The following is a 25,455-nucleotide window of genomic DNA, read 5'->3' on the forward strand; positions in this document are numbered from 1 at the left end:
GTGATCTGGGTATATTTTTATTCTGTAGCTGTAACATGAGTTTGACAATGCGTTTAAGATAAAAAACGCCAACTGTTTGTAAAAAATTGTTATAAGTAAAATAACATTTATATATTTTTACACTTAATATTAAATTATAGGAAAATTTAGTAGTATGTCAGGTTACTTATATAAACAAATATGTGTGTTACTTTATACTTTTAGGCACTTTACAACTAATGCTTTATTCTTTGGTAGTGTAGATTTCTTTACATTCTTTTATTTGTTTACTAGTTTGCATTTCTTAACCATAATAGCTGTTGATTCGAAACGTCCAACTTTATAATTATTAATACACAATTGACACTGAAGTCTAGTCAATTATAAAATGTTATCGTGACCGTGTCAGAAATATTAAACATTCTTTTAAAAACCAAAAATTGAACGCCTTAATATAAGAATCGATTGTTGTTTCTATTTTACCTTTAAATAATTTCAATTAATCAAATTAAAGACACAAACAGTCTTTGGCAATACAATGTCTTTGTGTAATTCTTGGCCAAAGCTAGAACCTTGAGCAAAAGACACGCGCCTTAAGTCTGATACAATTGTAGCGATTTGAAAATACCCGTTTCTATTTCACGACTTCGGCGAGTAATAAGAAAATAGATTTTATCAATTGAAAGCTTTCGAGTATTTTAGTCTGAACTTACGTATTTTAAAGTGAGAAATTTGTTTTAATCATAGTAGTGAAACATTAGAATATCAACCAAGCTATGCAGCTATATATTTAGATCGATAGGCGCATTTAACGCAACCTATTGTAATTTCTTTAAGAAAACCGGCATATTTTGATACTAAACATTGTTGTTTAATTAATTGACAAGTCTTGTATTACGTGACTGGTCATGAAGGCAGTTGAAAGTAAAAACTAATTATTAGCGTTCCAATTCACATTATGATTGCGAGTGATTTTTTTTTAATTTATTACTGTTGTAAATATCATATTGAGTCTATATACATACTAGCGTCATCTGTTTTGATCAACTACTTGTCATCTCTCTATGTTATAATACAAGTCTGTTGCTTCTGATACTAAACGAAATCACACATATTGTTTAATTTTATCAGAATTACTTACTATACAAAAGCTGTTTAAGTGACCGTGTGTAAGCATTCTACTTGTAACCAAAAAAATATATCTTGGCATGACTACACTCTCAAATAGTACGCACACACACCAATTCTCGCATTCACGCATACTTAACGTCTTATAAGATTTGTGTTGCATTAGTCGTAACAATAAAATTACTTTTTATTAAAACACTTTTTAAACATGTACATACCACGTAATAATTCTTATTTAGTTGCCCACAACACAATTACCTAATGTGGGGACTAGGGATAGATGTAATTTGTCACAACCTATTTCTCATGAATAAACATATTATTGTTATTATTTATAGTTAGAACGTTTGTTACTTTTTTCAATAATACATTGGCGTATTATATTATCCTCCTTCACTGTGCAAAGTATCCTACTATGGAATTCCTTACCAATTGATATGAGACGAGCTCAGTCTCTAAATTAATTTAAAAATCTTCTTTTTGATAATTTTTCTTCTGCCTCGTAATTAGCTACTACTTATATATATTAATTGTGAGTCAGTTAGCCTTTGGCAGAGCTTTTACATGTCTTTTATATACATATTATTATTTATATTGTATTTTATTTAATTTTAGTTATAGTTGCTTGTTATTTTAAGGTTTTCTGGTAATTAATAGCCTCTGTAGGTGTTTCATTTTTTATTCTTCCATATTAGGGTTACCGGGAAGAAATCGCTGGTTAGCGATAAGGCCGCCTAATAACTTATGTAACCTACTTTTTTTGTTTGTATAATTATGTATATTATGGTAACCAAGTATCAATAAATAAATATCTTTGTTGGCGTACTATAAGTAGCATTTTTCTTTTTTTGTGAAACGAAACGTAGCAATTAACAACAGTCTGGGCGAACGTTCACAGCTCGTTTAATAAAATTATTCTTTTATCATTATTTTATTATTAATTTTCAAGCAATAAATTTAAAATCAAAAGGAAGTTATTTACGCACAAGTAAATATATATCACATATTTAATGCAAAGAAATAAACCTCTTAGTTAGTAGCAGTTTTCCTCCTCGCAAGAGCTTGATTTATTACAGAAATCCTTTCTCATTTGTAGAAACTGAAAGTTCGGTCTTTCTGAAGGGACGTTGCATTACTTAAATGGCCCAAGGTTTCTTGTTTTTGTCTACTTCCAACCGACCTTAGAAAATGGTTCGTATATTAACTAGGAAATGCCGTTAAAAATTAAGTTATCCGTCTATGTGGTATTTTATATACCTTGTAACGAGTACCAGAAAAAAATATAATTGAACTAGCGGACTCGACAGACATTGCCCCGTCTTAACTATGAATATTGATTTCGAATTGGTATAAGTAACTAAAATGTTTTATGATTTACAACATTCTTGGTTTGTTTTTCTGGCGCGTATATAAATAGTTTTGTTGGTATTCCGACATGTGAAAAATATGGATTTTCGGTCGTCGCTTGTCTTGTTGCAGTGAGTAACGCATTTCACTATACTATTTTGTATAATACAAAGGAAGTAATTGAAAAAAAAATCGATTAATTAAGATATACGTAGGTAACACTGAAAATCTTTAGAAAATGAAAAACGGCTTAATGTAAAAAGTTGCCAATACTTTTATTGTTTTTCAAAGTATTCGCTAAGTCGTTCCTCTCTACACATCGTCGCAATCGATGGAACTGAGAAAAGCAGTGGGCCCATTCTTCTTCTTCTCTTCTATGACATCGTATACCTCGTGAATACCTAGCGAATACCTCGAATTGTATCTTTAGTTCTTGGGAATAAATGAAAGTCGCAGATCGCCAGTTCGGAACTGTATGGCGGATCACTCATTATCTCGGCACCTGCCATAATCTAATATTCAACAGTCCGTTTCGCGGAGTGCGCTGAAGCATTATCGTGGTGAAGGAGGATCCTGCTTCGAAGACACTGCTGTAGAATTTTTAGAAGACAACAGGCAAACAACGATTGCCATACCAGTCTGCAGTAACTCTCCTTCCATCTTCTAGCACAAATGTCGCGAAATGTCCTTTCCGACCAAATAATGAGGCAATCATCTTTTTTCCTTGACTTCTTCCTTTCTAATCATTCAATAATGCTAATCGCAGCTTATCATAGCTTTGTTGTTGAGGAAGCCAACAACGAAAATCATAATATAATATATCATTGACCGAAAATTTTCACGCGTAAATTAATTTTCACGTGTAACAAGAGTTTTAGATTTGCCGCCAATTCACAATGAATGCAATATACTACATTAGGTTACCAAATTGTTCTAAATGAGTTCTAAAATTAAAATTCAAAAAAGTTTTCATCAGCAATGTTTCTAATTTGCTAAAATGTTTAGAACTGAAACATGTTTAGTGTTACCCACGTAAATATTTTCACTCAATGCGTCTAACAATTTAAGATAAATACGTGACAAGCCAAACGATTAGGCTGATCGTGTCTTTCTATCGCTTGGTCTGCGCTCTCGCTTGTGCAAGCGGAACGTGACAATGAAGCTCGGCTCAGGCGGAACGTGGCAAGGAGTCATGTTCTTCGTGTATGCAGCCGGCGCTCATCGATTTATAAGACATTATTATAATTATACTATTACCATTTACAATGTATAATGAACAAAAACTCGGGATTAATTTATCTAATAGGCATCATTAATTTGGAATCAAATAACAATTATATTGTTTGGGTGTTGTGTGTCAATGATATTATTTAAGCCTATGATATTATTTTGTTCTGTTTATAAGCCAATTTACTTCAATAACCACATACTCTTCTGTAATACTTACAATATACCTAGTTATAAACCTACACAAACTGCTTTGAAGTCAAAAAGCAATATGTAAAAACTTAATGTAATTATTTGGCTTTATGACCTTCAAAACTAATATTAAATATTCAAAATATCTCATATAATTCATCCATCTAACAATTTAAGATAAATACGTGACAAGCCAAACGATTAGGCTGATCGTGTCTTTCTATCGCTTGGTCTGCGCTCTCGCTTGTGCAAGCGGAACGTGACAATGAAGCTCGGCTCAGGCGGAACGTGGCAAGGAGTCATGTTCTTCGTGTATGCAGCCGGCGCTCATCGATTTATAAGACTTTATTATAATTATACTATTACCATTTACAATGTATAATGAACAAAAACTCGGGATTAATTTATCTAATAGGCATCATTAATTTGGAATCAAATAACAATTATATTGTTTGGGTGTTGTGTGTCAATGATATTATTTAAGCCTATGATATTATTTTGTTCTGTTTATAAGCCAATTTACTTCAATAACCACATACTCTTCTGTAATACTTACAATATACCTAGTTATAAACCTACACAAACTGCTTTGAAGTCAAAAAGCAATATGTAAAACTTAATGTGATTATTTGGCTCTATGACCTTCAAAACTAATATTAAATATTCAAAATATCTCATATAATTCATCCAACGTCTCTTTATAGTATAAATGGATTAATGTCAATGTGGGTCAATGCTGCCGCAATGTTATTATTCAAACTCTGTTTTATTAATAAAATAAATATTTTGTATCGACTACAGTTTTACTTCTATGTATAAAACATTCGTACATTGCGAATTATTTATGTCAAATATAAGTAAAACTGTTAACGTAACTATTTTACCCGTACATTCGATGGTTATCAGGTTTGTTTGCAAACTGAATGAGCACCGATCTATGTACGCAATAATTTTGTAAGGACATGAAAACGTCGTGTAGAATTCGTCGAGTCTTAAAAAGCGGCGCTGAACCTTTACTTCGCTGTTCATATTCTGAGAAGTGTAATAGTGTACAGCCGTGATTCGAACGCACGGTGTTGAGAGTTGCACCCTCAAGGAACTACACACTACTCAGACAGATTTGTTGATAAACATTATTGAAACAAATGACGAAATGTATGGTGGACCAAGTCAAATGCTTCATATAAATCCATTATTACTATGCCATCACTAAATCACTAGATGACACCTGCAATATAAATGTAATTTATCGCACGCCACCACCAGTTGTGTGTGTGCCTTAAGAGAATTTGGCAGAGTGCCAAATTGCCAAGGGTTGAAGCCTACCATTTTCCACAGATGTCTAGAGACCTGCGTTTTACGTCACCGTTCGTTGGTTACGTAAAAAGTTCGCAAAGCCATTAGCGGCGTAGTTAAAGAACTTAGGTAAATTTAGGGTAAAGTTATTGTAAATATATGCAACAGGTTAATGGAATATTTTTTAAGAACGGTATTTCATAATTACAACCAATTGACTACTAAGTTGAGTTTAAAATCCTGATACGGCAAAAATTTAAATTTACTCTAAGACATAGTTTACAGTTAATAATAATTAGTTATGTATATCGTCTTATGAAATAAAAATAAAAAAATATTAGGTTCTAATATGTGCAATATTTTTACAAAAGTACAGGTCGCATCGATGTTACAACAGGAAGTATGGGACGTCTCTCTCTTGTTCACAGATATAAATAAATGTCTTTTGATGTTTTGTAAATGCATATTTATTCTATTAATTTGTTTTATGATTTTTATAGACATATATACGTGTGTTTCATCTGTAATTTTATAGGTGTGTTTACATGTAATTTAAATATTTTAAAAATTTGTAAAAAGGTTTTATGTCTTTTGTAATGTGCACCTTGTTACATTTTATATTAAGCTTTCCTTAACTAGGACTTAGTTTCCATAATTGCATTTGTATATAAAACCGAGTTTTTCATTTATTGTTCTCTTCAGTTGCTGCTAATAAAGTCCACCTGATTTGATTCGCCCTAACTAATTTAAATATTTTTAACACCTCTATTTCAACTAAATATACACTTTGTCCTCACATTATTACAAAAGGATAGACACTTATTACCATTAAAATGAATTCACCAAATCGTACCATTCCGAGGATTTGAGAAATGAGGACCCTCGCTGAATATCAATCTAAGCTCATAACGATTTTCCACTAGTGACTTTTCTTTTTCACGCTATTATTGGCATTTTATTTCAATGCCATAAAATATAGTAAAGAAAGAGAAATATAAGAAAACTGGGCGTTATAATGGCATAAATATAGACACTATGGTTAAAATTACTTATGTTATTACAACATAATTCAATACGAATTCAAGGGTCCCTTCCGACCTACAATAAAATCCTTTTGATTGCTATTGTGCGGATGTCTAAAATATATACATTAAATCAACTCCTCCTATATTGTAGTCACATCATTTTGTTTATTAAATATTAAATGTCAATATCATATCATACGATACTATGATTTCGCAGTTCGCCAAGTTTTACTGGACTCCTGCAACTACTGTTCTATTACGTTGGCAGTTACCCAGCAGCTTTAATGTGTCAAAGTCAAACTGACAATTATCGCTTTTTCACTGACATCTATTTAGCACAAAAAGGTTTCATGAACTAGCGACATAGCAAGTCTACGAGTTTTCAAGAATTAATGCAATCTTATATAGATTCTGAATTAAACAATTGTTAGCTACGTAACGTCCAATTTATATCTTTAGTATATATACAAAAGCATTTTGATAGAGTGACAAATGAGGGATTGATTGATTAACGATAGGCGTGTAACGTAGCCCGACATGGCACTACTTTATTGCCCTCGTCAATCAATAAATGACAAAAAAATAAATATTTTTGTTTTTCATGTCAGAGATATATTTCATATGTAAATCACGCGAAACGTCGGAGAAAATAAAAATAAAATTATATAAAATAATTATAAGTTTATAATAATACATAGCTTCAACCCGGTAAAAAAGTGTTTTCTTTCAATGTGTAAAAGCTATGTTAACAAAAGACAATACTATCTTATAGGTTGTCAATTGTCAATATGTCAAAGGCAGTTTGTTCGCTTCGAATCTGCAACGTTTAGGTATATACCAAACCAGGGCGAAAACTAAGATCAAAGATGCGCTAACCCACGCCTAACAGCTAAAATAGAAATAGGCAGGCCATATTGCAAAAAGAAACCTGGGAAGACGCGATGGGCTGACAAACGTCATAAAAGTTTCTGGGGAAAAATGGTTCACCCAAAAGGTTTCCATACTGCAGAACACGAAGTAATGGAAATATAAAAAACTAACGTAGTCTAATTGTATAATAACAAAACTAACACACTGATCTGATTCTGATCTGTTCTGATCTGATTTGTACTTTTTATAGTACGGAATTAAAGTGTCTATCGTATTTTTATATTTATATAACTATTATATAAAAAAATCTTCGGTATATGTCCTTAGGCGCCGGGTTTCGTTAATTATTAAGTGACCTACCTGCTCGTTTTTCTTCTGTCCCATAAATAAAACATATCGCACACAATAGAAGTAGTAAAGAATTGGATAATCTTCAAGAAGCTTTAAGGTTCAACCTTTTTTTTCATGTATATTTTAATGACTTACATAACAGCTCCTGTATGCTTTCTTTAATAATAATACAGTGACAAGAGATGTAACCGCCCTCGGTGTAATCGTGTACACGCCGTAGACTTTTTGTTTAATTGCGCACACTCATGCCTATAGGCCAACAATCCTTAGAAAACTCGTATCATTATTTTTATTTTATTATGAATACCTTACAATATATATTATAAATAGAGCAGTGTTGGCCTAGTGGTTTCAGCGTGCGACTCTCATCCCTGAGGTCGTAGGTTCGATCCCAGGCTGTGCACCAATTGGCTTTCTTTCTATGTGCGCATTAAACATTAGGTGAAGGAAAACATCGTTAGGAAACCGGCTTGCCTTAGACCCAAAATGTCGATGGCGTTCGTCAGGCACAGAAGGCACCTACTTGCCTATTGGATTAACAAATGATCATGAAACAGAAATCTCATGCCCAGACATAAAAAGGTTTTAGCGCCATTGTTATATTATAAAATCAAAGAGAAATACTTATATGTTATATTGTGTTCGTTTATATCGACCTTACATAAGGTTTCTGTGAAACTACTGGTAAACTAGACACATTTCTATTTCATCCTGGAACTAAAGGTATTGAATTTCGTACACGCTACAGTAATATTGATTCAAGCTCGACTGAAGTCTCTGTTACATTTGAAAATAAATCAATCATGAATTTATCTTTAGATGTCTGAACTAATAGACCAGAAACCTTAAGATTAATTGTGAGATGTTATTTAAATTTAGATCGAGGGATTATGGAAAATAATTATTTAGCCATGAAACTAAGCTGTTCACAACGCTACTGTTAAGATTGCGATTTTAATAATAATGAGTTATTAATAAATAAAACAATTTTTATACATATACTAGCAGTATATATTGACCTTATATCAATCTAAAACTGGTATATCTCTATCACTTTGCAAAGTACAAAAAAGTTTTATCAAAGATAAACATATAAAAATGATCCAACCAAAAATATGTAAAGATTTTAAATTGAAAATGAAGTAGAAAGTATATTTTCAGCAAATGTCAACAATAGCGGAGCGTCTTACTTATAAACAATCTAACATGTTTTATAAGAAAAACTTGTGAAAGCTGAAATGTATGAAAACTTTCCACTGAATGCATACCCTCAAGCTTGGAAATGCATTGTTTTAAACAGGTTTTATATTTATGAATTATTAAAATTCAAATATTCTTAAACGTTTATAATATATATAAAACTTCTTGGCTGTTTTGTTCAGGGCGTAAATATGTATGAATACTCAGTCTCATACGAACGCACCATAGTGTTCTTGTTCTTTGGTTAATTAATTTGAAAAGGGATCCTTTTTTATTCGAAGTGTTTATGACGATTACAAACAATTATTTTAATAGAACATATTTTAGTATCGTATAGTTTTGAGATTTTGTTCACGCGGTACAATAATGATTGTTTGTTCTTCAATTCTACCAATAAATAGAGCTTTTAGAGCAAGTAACTTATACCTCATATTAACTATATATATATAACTTCCGAGACTACAGATTTAAGCAATAAGAAGGAAATTATGCAAAAAGCCACCTCAAACTTTTAATTAAAACTGTCACACAATTCATTTAAACAAGACTCTCATATTAAAACCCTGTGTGTGAATAATCCACAAATTAAAATACTAATTACTATGCAATTCCACGAATTAAAATCATATTTGAAATTGCGTACTCGTGGCTCACGAAGCATAACTTTGTCCAGAATTTAACGTATTTATTCAACCAGAATACCGTGAAAAACACTCGAAATTAATATAAGTTTTTAAAATAGCTCGCTGCTGATTTGAAATAACATTGCGTTAGAATTTATAATTAATTTATTTTTTATTTGAAAACCCGTCTCCGAGAAATATTTTACTATTAGGATCCTTGAACGTTGTGAAATACGATTTAAGTTTCGAAATTGACGATAGTGTCTAGATAAGCACCACGAGATGTGATTCTTACACAAAAATCTATTTATTTTGGATTAACTATCTCGTTGCTTTTTAGGATAAGAAATATAATAACATCATATAATCATGAGCAAAACATCATTTATTCATTTAGGTAATTCAATGTACACGTTTAAACGTCAAAAATAAATAAATATTAGCATGAGTTATGTAAACTAACTTAAGTTACATTTAAATATTTTAGATACTAATTAGAAGCCTAAACAAAATGTAAACAATCAACACACTTGAAGCAAATATGATACCTTTAGTTTTGACTTATAAATTGTATTTTAACATTCTTGTTTCCGATAATTTCCAATTACATAAGTGTTATTTAGATTTATGAACCCTTAGATAAGCCAAGTTAGTTTTTGTTACCGTCTCAACCCCACTGCCCGTAATTTTATGTTAGTTATAAGCTTATATTTTAAACCGTTAAAGTCAGTTTTTACCCAAAGTTTTACCCCAGTTTTCAAACAAAGAGTTACATCTCCATACAACAACCGCAACCGAAATCAATTACTGTCTATGAAATTTATTTATGGTTTATGTTTATCCATAAATAAATTTCATAGACAATAATATATATAATAGGTGCGTCTTGTTAGACGCACCTACCGATGTGTACCTAACAGCGTTACTTCTTTTTTGTTTGGCGATATAATTGACTTATATTATAAGATACTTTAGAAAATCTCTAAATGCACAGACTTGCAGGGAATTGACTTCCATTCGTGTGTTTACACTCGCTCTTACGCGGATAATTTGCATTTTCATATGAATATTATAAATTATCATATCAACTAACCAAAATGTTTCATATCCTCATATAGTATTGAAAAGAATGTGAAATAATATTCTATAACCCAAACCCTTATTAAGCTTGTCGCAAGGTCGGAAATGAAGTTTCAAACAAATTTTCACCAATTTGCCACAACTTTACTTGACAGAAACTTTGTTAAGCTACAATTATATATACACGTGATGGAAAATGTTACGCATGTAATATTTTGATTTTGGGCAACATTGCTAAAAATATACGTATCCAAACCATTGTTTTTATTAGCCTTTGTGTATTTATACGTATTTTATATGCCAGACCACAAGTTAGCTGCTAGACTATTTGCTTATTTCAACGACTATTGGGGTATATTAAAGATAACTAATATGTTTGTAATTTGAGAAAACTCTGTGAGAAATGATACGGTAAAGCAAAACAAAGTAAAAAAAAAAACTTTTAGCCATTTTGTGTAGGAAAAATCGTCAATGCACTGTCGAGATACGAACTCACTACTACAGCTGAGAGTCGCAATTCCAGCCACAAAGCTAGACTGATCGAATACCAGAGCAAATTTATAAGCGATTAAATAAAGTGGACTGAATAAGCAGTTTGTCTATTATTAAATTCTATATTTTCAATACAAGAAAACAATAAGAGTGTTATTAAAAAGGATATTGTCCATGGAATGGAGAAATGAGGAAATATCGTACATATCCACGACATCTGGGAGTAATATTCGGCGTTATTACGACTTTTGGAAATTATGAGTTTTTCTCCACTTACGTGAATAATACGACGATAAATATTTTATCTCCAGAATAAATTATGACAACAGAGTTTTACGAGTATTTTGCGCTTTACATACTGATATTATTTTTTAACGAAGAAGGAAGAGTAGGCTGGAGCGTGCGCTTGAAATTATGCGTATTTAACACTAGTTCGTACTCTACAGGGAAACTCCGTAAGAAAATGACAAATAGACATAATAATCAAGAAACAGATACAATGCGGATTTTTGTGGTTAAGCGCGCGATTGTCAACTTTGAGAACATGTGCTGGAACCCGATCTGTGTAGTAATAGAGACTAATTCCCTTTTTGTCTTTTCGACGTTAACTGGCATGGCATGTAGAAGTAAGAACTGCAACACATTGTTTTTATAAACTACACCTGAGGAAAATGTATGCTTTCGAGTTTTTAGATACTGTGAAATACTTCTGAAGTGTCAAGCAACGAGAGTGTACGAGCCAACGCTGTACATTTTGCTCACTAAGGCTTTCATTGTTTTATAAGCGTGACGATTTCCTAAATCGTCGGAGTTCCGCCTCGAGAGTATATAGCCAGACGTAGGCACTCTCTTCAACTGTTACGTTGCATTCATTTGTAACATAGCAATTAACATTATTATTTTGCTTATATTCTATTGCTGTACGGGAGTACTTAATATAGAGTAAAACTAAAATCCTCTATTATTTAAAGCACTCCGACCCATGAACTGTACAGAGACAATCTATCATAAAGTGTGTGCAAAGAGGTCTGTAGTGGGTCCAGTAACGACTTAAAAAAGCCAGTTACACATTCTAATATTACCTTTACTTAGTGTGAAAAGGTTATCATTAATAACTTAAAAGCATTTTATTTACATAGATTTTTTAAAGATTGAGAGTTGTTATTGTACTATATTATATTGTACTATATAGAATATGGATAATATAAGGAACAATGCCCTTGTCTAACTTAGAGTTTTATATTGTTCGTTGTTATTATATATATATATATTAATAGTCAGATGAAAATATAGCAAAAAGAAAAACCTATTTAAAGATAAAAACCTCATTTGTAAAATATATACATTTGATGAATTATATACGTAGAAACGGTACAGTACGGAGAAAATACATTTAAGTCAAAGTTGATATATATAACTAAGCACATTATTAAAATTAATGTAAACCCGCATAGTCCTCCAAGAAATATATTTTAAGTTCATTGGTGCCAGTTTCGCAGCTTAGTCTCGCTCTAGTTCCCGATTTCCATCTCTTGGTATAAAGTTAGATTAAACCAAGCACGATTTCAAAATTTTACCTTGAGCGTCTCTAAATACAAATATTAGTGATGGATGTTGACATACGGCAGTGATAGTTTGCGCAGTCTCGACTCGGAATCTTACCCTTAGACGTGCCAGTTACTTAATATTTTTCTTGACTGAACAAACGCGAACAGAAATGAAAAATTTATTCGTTTTAAAAGATTTGCTGTACCTTATAAAAAAATACTCATAAAATGTTTTAAAACTAGATGTTGTTCCTATAATAGTAATAGCGATATAAACGATTATCCTTGTCTAATCGATTGTCAAAATACGCTCAAACGGTTTGCTTCCGTTTCGTACCTGTTAATGTTTATCACTGTGTGAATGTATGATACAATTAAGTTCCTTGAAGTGAAAACTAGGTTAACCTAGATTATTATTTGAATCATATGTTTAATGTTGAATAAATTATGAATAAAGCACTGATATTCTAGTAGTATATCGTTCAAAAAAATATGTTAGTCAAACAGGTAAAAAACATAACGATATTAATATAGTTATATTTAAAAACGAAATACTCATTATATTTAAGTAAGGAATAGGTTTTTTTATGTAGGTACTAATCATTTATAAAAAGTCCGTCAAAAATAAAAAATAAACACAAGAATTTCACTTCATAACCGTAACTTCTACAAGCAAAGAAATACCGTTTTTCAATTTACTGTCAAATCTATCCTATGGCTTGAAATCAAAATACAAATTATTTATTGCCACTGTCTTAATTACTATGCACAGAATGTTAATGTGGTAGAAATTTGTATTTGATAACAAATCGAAGAATATCGCATACATAAATGTCGAATACAATGCTCTTTTTTGGGTTGTCGTGCAATAGTAATGAGATTCTGTAAAACAAACTTTAGTTCACGATAACATCATTAGCGAGGAAACAAACTGGGACAATTCCTTTGTTGTTTGTGCTATACATATTATATGTCTCTATTGTTCTTTTTTGTAACTGGTTTATTTTATTTGTGACGATAAAATTCGATATACAACGCTCATAACATAAAATATTTTACAGCCTACAAATAGTATGATGAAAGAATTCAGTTTAAAAAACAATATACATAAAAAGTTGCTTAAGAAAATAAATGCAAATCTTTATCAGATGCTCGACATTCAAAACTTTACAAATCAATAACTCAAAATTATCCAAAGCGAAGAATATATTGCAAGCACACATGCTCTTTCAGTTACCTAAGTCTCAGTTTAACCCGTTGGGACGGCACTGACATGATCGGAAGATTTCGGTCCGGGATTCTAGCTACACCAAGTGTTACTTTACTTAGGTAATCGATCTATATAGTAACGAGCACTTTACACTATGCTATTTATTCTTAGTTGATGGTTTATCGTCGATTTTTTTATTCTTCATTCAACGTCACTCAACGTCAAACGATATTTGATTGTGGAATGTTCCCGATGCCGTGCAGACTCCACAGACTAAATTTATTTAAGAATCAATTGACAACATTATGCGAATAAACCTTTGATATTTTGACCTATATGTATTTTATAGTGCGTAGTTTAGTGTATTTTTATTTTAAGAATTGCGCTTATAGCTTTAAATGCGCCCTTTAAAAAATTGTCTTCATTTTTTAAATCTTACTTCCTCGTGTTTTGAGTTATTGTGATGTAAATAAAGTTTTATTATTATTATTATTTAAAGGTAAATGTTGTTTGTTTGTATGGAGCCCGGCTCTGGGTAACATATTAAAATTCAAAATCATTCATTCATATAGGTAACACAATGTACACTTATGAACGTCAAAAACAGAAGTATACATAAAATGCTTCTAATTTTACATTTACTGCCAGTTCTCAAACCGAAGAACGGAAGAGAAGAACTGGCAATAAACCGCCACTCTTTTATTATTATTATTAAATATTATATTTGTAAGTTTAAGCATGTACTTATATCCACTAACAGTAAAATGGAGTTTAAACAATATTTAACCTTACAGATTATAAAAAGCTAAAATATAACATTTTCATAACGTCGTATCTTGAGATTTTCAATTTTTTTTCCCTATCATGATTTATATTAGGCTTAAGTGTTTTAATTAAATGTTATACTTTGAACTTGAATTTTCATTTATAATTTAAGGAAGAGCTACATAGAGTAATGAAAAATTAATCAATACACGATAATATCGTAAATGGTAGTACGATGGTATCGTAAATATAGATATATTTATTCAGTTTAAAAAAGAATTGAAACGTTTACGCTCGAATAATCGAAATGGTGATTTTTCCAAGACATAGCCCAAGCGTGGTCCATATTAAAACAAAATTTTCCTGTTTCCATATATTGAGATATGATCTCGATTTTAAGATAAAAGTGAATGTACGAACGAATATAAATTACTTCAAGAAATTCCTATCCCAATGCATTCCTATTACAATAAAAGAAACTCATTTTACCTTGACACTGTTAGGATTTAAATGGCATTTATTTATCAGTGCCTAATTACAAAAATCTATTCACAAATCAATTATTATATGGTTATTAAAAACAAATTTATTATCACTAGATAATATCGACGCCCAATATGAATGAATGGCTTACACGTCATGCCTGTGAACAGGTGCCACTTCCCGAAACTTGACTGCGAAGTTTCCGTTCAGTTTTGTAATTTAATACAAATAAAGAGCGTACCGTATCTACTTCCTTTCTGGTTTCTTCTATCTGCCATAGTCATTTTGTGTGATGATTTGATATTTAAAAAGCGTACCGAGAGTTTTTTACGCCGGCTTTTTCTCTCGGTCTACACCCTTTGTCTTCTTTGCCTTTGATACCTGTATATTATATTCCATAATAAACACATTTTATCTCGTATGTCGTGGCGCGATATAGGAACTATTCCACTATTACATGAGGTCGTATTCAATGTATATTGATCCATCTAACTTCATAATAAAAAACATTAAAAGTAAAAAAAAAAAAACAATTTAATTGTCTACTAAATCAATATGATAATTAAATATATTAATACAAATAAATACAAACAATTGTTACGACATAAAAGATTTAGGCCTTCTCATTGAATGCATATTTTCTCTTACACTCCAGCTGGTTTGGAAAGGTCTTCATCCCATCGCAATTAAATTAAAACCTTACATTAAAAATAAGAAAGAAAAATTGATCATTCAAGGGTTTAGCTTTCGTCAACATGTTTGAAACCACCGTAAACGTAAGTGTTTACTTCATACATAGATAGTTAAATCTATTTGTTTCAGCCGTAAAGAACTCACGACCTCGGGGTTAAGGGTTTCTCTCTAATCACCATCACCAATCACCACCCTTTAATCAGCAGCCCGACTCGGCAATTATTCGATATCGACTCTTCGATATAGTTTCTCTTCTATTTTTTAGAATCCTATTTATATTTTTTGTGGTAACTAAACTCGATTACTTGTATGTATTTACACTTTTCTACCTATATATAAAAACAACATAAATTATTAGACAAAAGCCGGCCTAAGAAGTAGGCCGTAGTAGGGAAAAATACCTACTGAGTGCTCCTTTTTGTTTATAATGCATGCGTTGCTTTTATATAGTACTAACGTATAGTTTATAATGAGAAGTACTTTCGTGTATAAGCGATATTTCGGATAAGTTAGGTAATAAGTGAATAAATATCTAAATATATAAACAGCATAAATAAGAATGTAGTCTATATTAAGATTTGACCTACATTTCAAGACCGTTGAAGTCCGCAGTTGAATAAGGGATGTTACACTGGACAGCTTCTATTATGTCTAGTGTGGTATTAACTTTTCACATTACATTTCTTATACGTTTTAATGTAAGTTGAAATGTTTATAGTGTCCAGTGTCCATACGGGATCGAAGTAATGTAACTTCGACGTAGAATAAGCGAATTCTTTAATAGATAATAATTCTGTATAGTATAAAGCCTGCCACTGAGGTCGCGCGATTTCCAGGTCACATCAGCGCTACAGATAGTTTTTTTACATCAGGGGACAAATGAGCCGGTGGCTGATCTAATGTTAAGCGATGCTAATGTACATTCACATTAAGGGACTTATAGCCTAGCGGTCTTTGTGGCTGCTATGGTGAGGGGTACTGGGTTCGATTCCCGGTTCGAGTGCAAGTTTTATTTATTTATTAACATTTCGTTGCATTACAATATAAAAAAAAAATTACATAATTAAATCAAAAGGAGGGCAACTGGCGGCCTTATCGCTTTCGAGCGATCTCTTCCAGGCAACCACTGTGAGTAAAGGAAAAAAATGTATTAAATAACATAAGATAGGCAAGAAGTGCAAAAATCATGTTATGCACAGATATTAAGACAAAACTAAACTTGAACAAAAAAACACTAAACTAAAAAGATGATACATTAAAAATAAAACGTAAAAAAAATAAATAAATTAATAATTAATTTAATTTAATTTAAATTTGCCCATCTTAAGGGCGTGTGAAGGGCTGAGGTGTTTTTAGTGGGTGGGGTCTCGCTACCCCACTGAATAGCAGAGGGGTTTGAGTGTAGACCCAGCCCCACAGTCCCGCGTCAAGCTCGACATCCTTGGCACGGGCCTGTGCAAGCGCACAGGAACACACAAAAATTCGTACGCTCTTTACTTGAAGTCGACTCGATTTCCTTCGGAGATACTGCTGTAGGTAGCTGGTTCCACATAGTGGTGGTGCGCAGCAAAACTGAATTGAGAGTTCTGCATCAAAAATGCATTCATCGAAATCGGTATCACTATCGAAGTCACAAATTACGCTCGCAGCAAATTTTGATATGAGGTTTATTTAAATGTTTTAAGAATCCTATTAATTGACAAAAGACGTAAAGTTTAATTTATGTTTAACCTTTGGTTAACTGTTAACGGTATCAATTAAAATAGTTATCGAAGTATTTACTTCACTAATACCTCAGACATTTTGTGGCGAGATCAGATACATAATTAAATGTTTCGAGACTAAGAGCTTTGACCTTTCCAACAACACACCAATTAAAATCTATAATATAATCTAAAATATATGTTTGTTAAAATATTTAACGGAATAAAAACTTTTCTATTTCGTGATATTCTTTTATTTTAATAACTTTTATAAATAGAATCGCATTGAAAACTCGATACGCTAGATACTTTCATAAATAATACATTTTCGGAATTTAAATGTGATATAATTTTCCATTCTAAATAATTTTGATTTTGTTTCAGAACGCACGTTCAACCATTATATTAAACCAAAAAAAAAACTATCCGCATCTATCTCATATATGATATTGGTTCTTCGGATAGCCGATTGCCTGTCACATATATTAAATTCAACAAATATATTTATCATTGAAGTCATATTTTTTAGCAAAATTTTATAAAAGTTCGTGTTGTTTATATTTGCTCAAAGATATTCAATTTGTGAATTTATAAGCGAGCCATGTTTATTAAAGCGATACAACTTAATGTGATTATACAGTCTATTGAATATGAATTAACACACTTCTGTTTTTTTTCTATAAAATGGTTTACGTGTTTCATGAAGTTAATTAATATCGCAAAATTTGCCTTCGGTGAACATGCCTTAGACTCAAAATTCGATGGCGTGTGTTGAAAAAGCCTGATCACCCTCTTCCGTATTAAGAAATGTAATCATGATTTAGGCAGAGTCTAAAAACATGCCCTAACAATTCATGCTATTAGATTGCACGTATGCATAGTATTTATAACTAAAAAAAGATCAAAAGATGGTTTGAATAATTTTAATGTGGAAAGGTAAACCAAGAAACGGAGCTGAATCCCAAGTTTCGCTATAAAGATAAACTCGATCGCTTTATGAAGGTTGTGCTATTTTGAACATTTATCCAGCGCTTAACAAAGTGTCGATGCTTCCGTGGCAGGGTGATCTATACTTATTACAAATAGAAAACATTTATATTTTTCTGTTTCTTTCGCCATGTAAGTTTGGCATCTTAGAATACTTCCTAAGTATCAAAACCCAAACTCAAAATACAAAAAAAATGTGGCTAGCCCCGCGAGGCCAGAACATAACGCTAATTATAATAATCTCTTAACAACTAATTAAAATACAGAAATCTAAATTATAACACCAAAAATATAATTGACTTTGCAAATCAAGTTTTATGAAACGTAAAATCGGTTAAAAGCTTCAATCTTTTAGCTTGGGCTTTATAATTGAAAAACTTTCACAAGGGTTGAAAGTCAAACTGACCTGAATTCGAGGCGAGAAACCGCCCTTTAATGAAGCCTCAGTGGTAATCCGTTGAAAGTTTTAATGATAGTTCTATTTCCCATGACGCAAAGAAGCAATTAGCAATGCATATGAAGGAATGACAGCTGGTGGAAATGCACATGAATCAGTGTAGAAAACGAACTTTAATATTAAGCAGCTAGTTAAAAGAATTCTTCTTTTTTGTTGTATAAATTGGAGCTGGCTAATTAGTTTAGCGCGTCTAGAAGACGCGTTATATCTCTAAGACAAGTAAAGACAAGCTAACTATACATTGACCCACTTATTTTTATAATCTAAATCCGTATTTTTTCTTCAAATTGAGTTTACGCTGTGACTTAAAGAGATAGATTATTTAATTAAAATATTGCAATTTGTTTTTTTTAACGTTAAGTTTTATTTAATACAAGCATAATTTAAGCGACAAAGTAATCTTTAACCAAAAGCAACGATATTTTTCTACAAACATCAGGAGTCAAACCTGTAGAACGTCTCAGTTCTCAGTAAATATGTATTTAAATTTATTTTCGACCGCATTAATTTGGATCAAAATTTTGTATTGAAATTGGTTAAAAAAAAACAGTCAAAAGCCCTACACCATGAGATGACATCGCAATTATCTAGTAGATTAAAGATTAAAGAGGTTTGAAATGAAATACGGGAAAGAGGCTAACGACAGGAAATGTCTTTGAGGACAAGGGCTCTTTGCATTGAAACCTTTGATACTCATCTTTGAATAGGTATAAAATTAATATCAACGACCTCTATTAGCGAATTTTCGACTTCAACAAAGTTTTTCATAATAAAAAAGAAATTTAAATATAGAACAAAACCATAATACTACTGGATAGTTTATTGACATTGTTACAATGGATCATAGATGCTGTTCGTTTTTTATATGGTTCTTTGCCTACAAGTTACTAAATCTATAGATCCAAGAATGACAATTGCCGGCTAATCACATAATCTGTGATCCAGTTTCCTCGTCATCGTATCATTTTACATATAATTGTTCAAAAGTTGTAAACAAAATAAAAATGTCTGAAAAACAAATATTGGTCCGAAAAGGATTGTTGTGTTAGTTATTATATGAAAATATAAATTACTACATTTAATTATGAATATATAGTGCGAGAGTAATTTCCAACAACCCCGTTCTATTGGACAGGCGCCTACGTGAATTTCCAATAAATTCACCGGTTTCATGTTGGAACCACAAGTTGAAGCTAAATTATTGTAGCTTCAATTGTTTTTGGTGAAAATTGAACACGGATGTAGCCAAATTCACGCTAATTACAAATTTAGGGGATTTTATAGTCGAATTAATTTCTCTTTATTAAAACCCTAATAGGAAAGCTCGTACATGAAGAGCTTTTTTATTTAATGGAATTAAAGTTGATATTGCAATAGGTGTTGCAAGGGTGATCCACATTCGTGCATACGGATATAATTTTTGTCCTTATTAAGTTCCTTATTTTATATTTCGGAAATAAATATATGAGCAAGTAAGTTATTTTTGAAGTCGATCCAGCGATGTTACATACAAATATACAAATATTTGCTCTTTATAATATTAATATATTTATGTATATAAATAAATAAATATACACGCGTTATGCGTACTTTGCGTAGGCAGAGACCACCAATTTTTACTTGCTACGGTCCTGACGTGCCTCTTTCGAATTTCAACGTGAATCCTCGTCGGTTATGGAAAACTTTACCTTGTTCTTATTTTAGTACCTCCTAAATTTGGACCAGATATGACAAGGCCTACCCTAACCATTTCACGATCCACGATTGTCTTATATATCCTACTTATATGCAGTTTCTTATTCATACGTTCTACATGGCGAAACCACAGTAGCATTCGTAGCATTATCACTATGTTCTCTTTTAACCCACACTGCTCACTTACTATTACTTAAGTAATAATACTAAGTATTTGTAAGATTTTGTTTTACACATTCAAAGAAAACACTTTTTAACCGGATTTCAGCTATGTATTATTATTATAAACGTAACATAAAAATCCCAAATGCTGTTTTGATAAATAAATAATGTTTAGTTGTGCAGAATATTAATTATACATTTACTAAATTTTTTAAAGCTTAATTAAATTTTTTTGTTTTTAGTGATATGCAATATTACTATGAGCTTTTAACGTGAGCGTTATTTATTACTAATTAAATTCAGTTATACAAATAAAATTTATAAGAAATCCATTATATTTGAAGACATATTTTAATAAATGTACTGCATCTACTGTTTTGTTTGATATTATTTTCCAGGTGATCACAAAGAAGGCGTACAAAAAAATCGACAGTATTTACAATAACAAACCAGGTACTTAGGTTACTATAGCTGTTTTCCTAAATGGAAAGAGTCTCTCTTGGGATAGTTGATTTGGAGGTTTTTCTACAAACCTGGCCAAAAATAGTATCCCGGGAGAGATATCTTTAGATTGGAAATATTTGCCTACGGCCAATGAATATTTAGTATATAACAATATATTGTATTGCTTTACCTCTATCTCTCAAATTTAAACCTAACCGATAAATTTTACTTTTGGACGTTTGAGATAAATCTCAAATATTAAAATGTAAATTGTTAACTTAAGTTAAATTAATATAACTGTTTCTACTTTAATACGTTGTTTTTTTCTGTTTTAATGTTAAAATAACCGTAAAAAATCAACAAGTTGAGTTGATTGTAGATGAACAGATGTAATTAAAAGCACACAAACTTATAAAGATAGAAACACAAAGTACAAGGTAAGTGCGAACCTCATTAAATTACGTTAACAATAACAATAGATGAAGAACACTATTTTAATGATGTCACAACGGGAATTCACTTTTTTCCTATTTTAAAAATTATACAATATTTTGACTGTGTGACGCATATTTTGTCTGTGTGTTTTATATTTAATTTTATTAAACAATTCGCTAAAAACTTATTCTAATATATGTTAATGAAAAATAGATCTTATTATCTTTGTTTTAGGATTTTACTGCGTTTTTATAAATAAATAGACGGTATATTTATTTAATTAAATTTTGTTTTCATTATATTTAAAGCATTATTGAAGTTAACACTATGTTTGCTTTTTATTTTATTCACGCATCAATCACTTTTTATAATAATACTACTCTTGCTAATGGAACATTTAACAAAGTACGCTTTGTGGAATAATGGATTCTTTCAGGCTTTTAATTCATGTTTTAAGAACATAATGGATTTCAAACACTCTCTCAAGGAAGTGAGTGTAAAAAAACTCTTTATTACACTCACTTCCTTGAGAAAGTCTTCGATAATATGTTTATTGGTAAAAGTTAAACGAAGTTTTGCTCGGGTTCAATGTCTAAGTTTGCGTGTTAATTATAATCATTATGTTTCTGCTTTGGGTTGATAAAAACAATAAAGTACTTCTTGAAATAAAACGTTATAATTAACGATTATATTAAAACTATCTACAACGAAATCTTATACTATAAAAGTAATATGTGTGTTTTATAAAGATTTGTACAATATGTTAAAACTATAATTGAAAGTGATAATGGAACTAATTACAGTATCTCCGAAAAAATGCTGCTAATTAAAAAATACCGCTCAATATTTTGAATGACTTTTACCTCGAATCACGTTTACTTTTGAAAGTCACAAACACAGTGTTTTGATGTAACTAGTCCATATTTAAATCTGCACAACACTTATACTGTACCAGAATCACATTAAATCACCGAAGTTTGAATTCCGAACGGGAGATGTTGTGTATGGTCGACCGTTGTGTTGCGACTGCCGCTATCACCGGGCCGGCAAACGTCGTTTTATGCTTTCACAGCTATAGACAGCCTATACATTACTATGGTCACAAATGCACTGAAACTAGGTTACAGTCTGAAAGAAAATTTAGTTAAGAATTCTCTATGGAGGAGTTCGCAGCAAATTGTGAATGGGGTTAAAGATGTCCAAGATTTGAAACTTACTTTTAATTAAATTTATTATGTATCAACTAAGAATACCATTCACTTACTTTCGTTATTATATCGAGAATTTTTATTTGAGTTTCTCTAAATTATTCGGGCCACAGAGTGAAAACGTCCACATACTAATAGTATTGTTGTTTATCAGCTACCAGTTTGAGAAATTAACTGACTTTACTTTAACAAAGGCTACTGAAACCATAATACGCTTATCTTCAAAAAGCTAATAAAGTTCTTATATAATAAAGCTACTTAAAAATATATTTCCTTATATTAAAAATACTCCCTAACACCCACGCGTAGTCAGAGATAAAAATATTTTGCAAATACGCCCATATTTGCCGTCTATAAACACTGTTCCAAAGAAACTTCTGCATCAAAAGGTCTCTTTAAAAGATACAAATAGCTGTTTCGATACTACTTTCTTATTCTTCTGAAACCGTTCAGCTAGAAGAGGATTAAAGCCATTTGTTCAAATAATAAAGGCATTCGTTTCCTGAGGTACATGGACAGTTTTATTCACAACAAAACGATCGAGTGGCAGCCCTGTGGGGTTTACTGTTATACCTTGTTGCTGGTTGTAACTGCTCGGTGATTTAAGCATTTGGACTAATGAAATTGTAACTGTGCCATAAAGCGTTCTGGTTATATGTTACGAAAAGTTATATTTATGAACACATACATTAAGAGTTTGCATGAAGTCAAATTTTTTGAAGAAAACAAAAATCGAAGGCGCTACAACCTTTTCAGTTCTGGGCCTCAGATTTCTGTACCTGTTTCATGATCATTTGTTAATTAAATAGGCAGGTAGGTGATCAGCCTTCTGTGCCTGAAACACGCCGTTGACTTTTTGGGTATAAGGCAAGCCGATTTCCTCACGTTTTCCTTCACCGTTCGAGCTAACGTTCAATGCGCACATTGGTGCACAGCCGGGCCTCGAACCTACGACCTCAGGGATGAGAGTCGCATGGGAAAAGTTTTATATATTTTTTTATAAAATAGTTATTGGTTATCACTTAGATATAAAATATATATTCTTCGGAAATTATGCACATGCGTCACATTAGTTTTAATAGCCTTAGTAACACTATTAATCCAAAAAGCACACCACGTTCAGAAGTCATCATGTTTTATACTTCTTTACTTTTAACTTTTATACTTCATTACAATCGCCATCCATTTAAAAATATTAACAATAATCAACTTTATGTATGTTATGATTATGGTAATAATAATAGTTAAAGATGGATAACTAGAAAATTATAAAGTTTTTCTTGTGGTACATTGGTCCAGATAAAGAAGGTTTGAAAAACCTTCAGTTATTTTTACTCACCCATAATCACACAACACAACTTACATTTTCGGCAATACGAAGGGGCAATCTATTCAATTATTATGTACTCGGTATAGACACAGGTTTTGAATACAAAAAAAATATTGTTCAGTGTCAACGCAAAGCATCTTAAACTGCTACGCGTCTACGAAGTACAGCTTTCTCGTAGCAACTACGAAATTACTTAATTCTTTTCTACAAAAACATTTACTCCGTGTAAAAATAAACATGAGAACAATTTAATTACATTTCCTTACACAGCAAGGTAAACCGGATATTAAATATTTTAAAGAGATTTTTGTAGAACCCGTGTCACTTATAATGGTACAATACTTTAAGGTATTTCGTATATTAAGAAAAAAATATTTGCGTATTAAAAATACTTAAGAAATTCAATATGCTGTTTATGAAGATTACACAATAGATGTTGTGTTTATTAGAATATTGTTTAAATGTATTCATTACGGGATATTATAAAATATAAATATTTAGAAAAGTTATTTAATGAACATACCTACTAAGTGTCATATTTACGTACGTGTAGTACATTAAAAAACACGTTATTTCCAGAAAAAATAATGTCCTATCTTTGATGCTATAGATCGACAACACATGTCTGATATATATAAAGCAAACTACACTGAAAGCATAATTTTCTGTAACATTATGTTCAATACCGATGTTGTTTTGTGTGTTTTAAATGTTATTTTTAACGTCCGTTTACTCTTTGTTTATTACATTCAACATTTAACACTAAGATCCTAGTGTTGATTCAAAAGTGACACCTATTTCAGTTTAATAAAGGTTGACACTATTCCATTGTAGAGTTTATGGAGCATCACATAGACCTGGTGTTTTTTTTGCCATGGTGAAAACAATTACCGTCGCGGCTGAATATATGAATACATAATTAGTTGAAAACGTAAACATGCGATATGTTGCCACATAAGCTTTTTACTTTGATGAATGTTGCAAATCTTATGCCTGATGGTGATAGAGAAGCGAGGTATTTATTGTAGGCGATTAGCTCGCGGCTTAAGTAATCAAAATAATAATAATATAAATCAAGCCGGTTCAAAACACAGGGTTCAGTTACACACACATACTGCACGCATTCTCTCTCTCATATTATTGTTAAGTGTTCCTTCTAATCGGCGCTTCGATTTAAACATTATTTTGATGAGTAAGCTGTAAAGTTTTTCTTAATAAAATAAAAAATGTGTGCGTGTCCTAGTGTACACACTGAAGTGAAACTTCTTTATAACTTTATTTTTTAAAAACGATCTACTGTATGCACTTTACAGATTGGTTAAATAAAGTTACTTTGGATAAAGTTTCTAAAATACTATTATAGAATACGAATAATATAATTATTTTATTTTACATTATTACTACTAAGACTATTATAGAATGTCATTAATTGTAATAAAATTATTACTATCATTGTTATCGTTATTATATATTTTTGTTATTAATGGCTTCAAATCTCTTCAAATCAACCGTGGTAGGGACAACAA

At 31.3% G+C, this 25,455-nt stretch overlaps 1 protein-coding gene across 1 annotated transcript in view; it reads right to left on the reverse strand.

Annotated features, from left to right (window-relative positions):
* Window positions 1-22,410, reverse strand: part of LOC123713294 — a 72,296-nt gene extending 49,886 nt beyond the window's left edge. The window contains exon 1 of the mRNA XM_045666897.1: window positions 22,255-22,410. The gene's annotated coding sequence lies outside the window, so the exon portion shown is untranslated. The remainder of the gene's footprint in view (window positions 1-22,254) is intronic.
* Between the last annotated feature and the right edge of the window lie 3,045 nt (window positions 22,411-25,455).

Source organism: Pieris brassicae, chromosome 8 (genome assembly GCF_905147105.1).
Source record: "Pieris brassicae chromosome 8, ilPieBrab1.1, whole genome shotgun sequence".
Taxonomy (NCBI): domain Eukaryota; kingdom Metazoa; phylum Arthropoda; class Insecta; order Lepidoptera; family Pieridae; genus Pieris; species Pieris brassicae.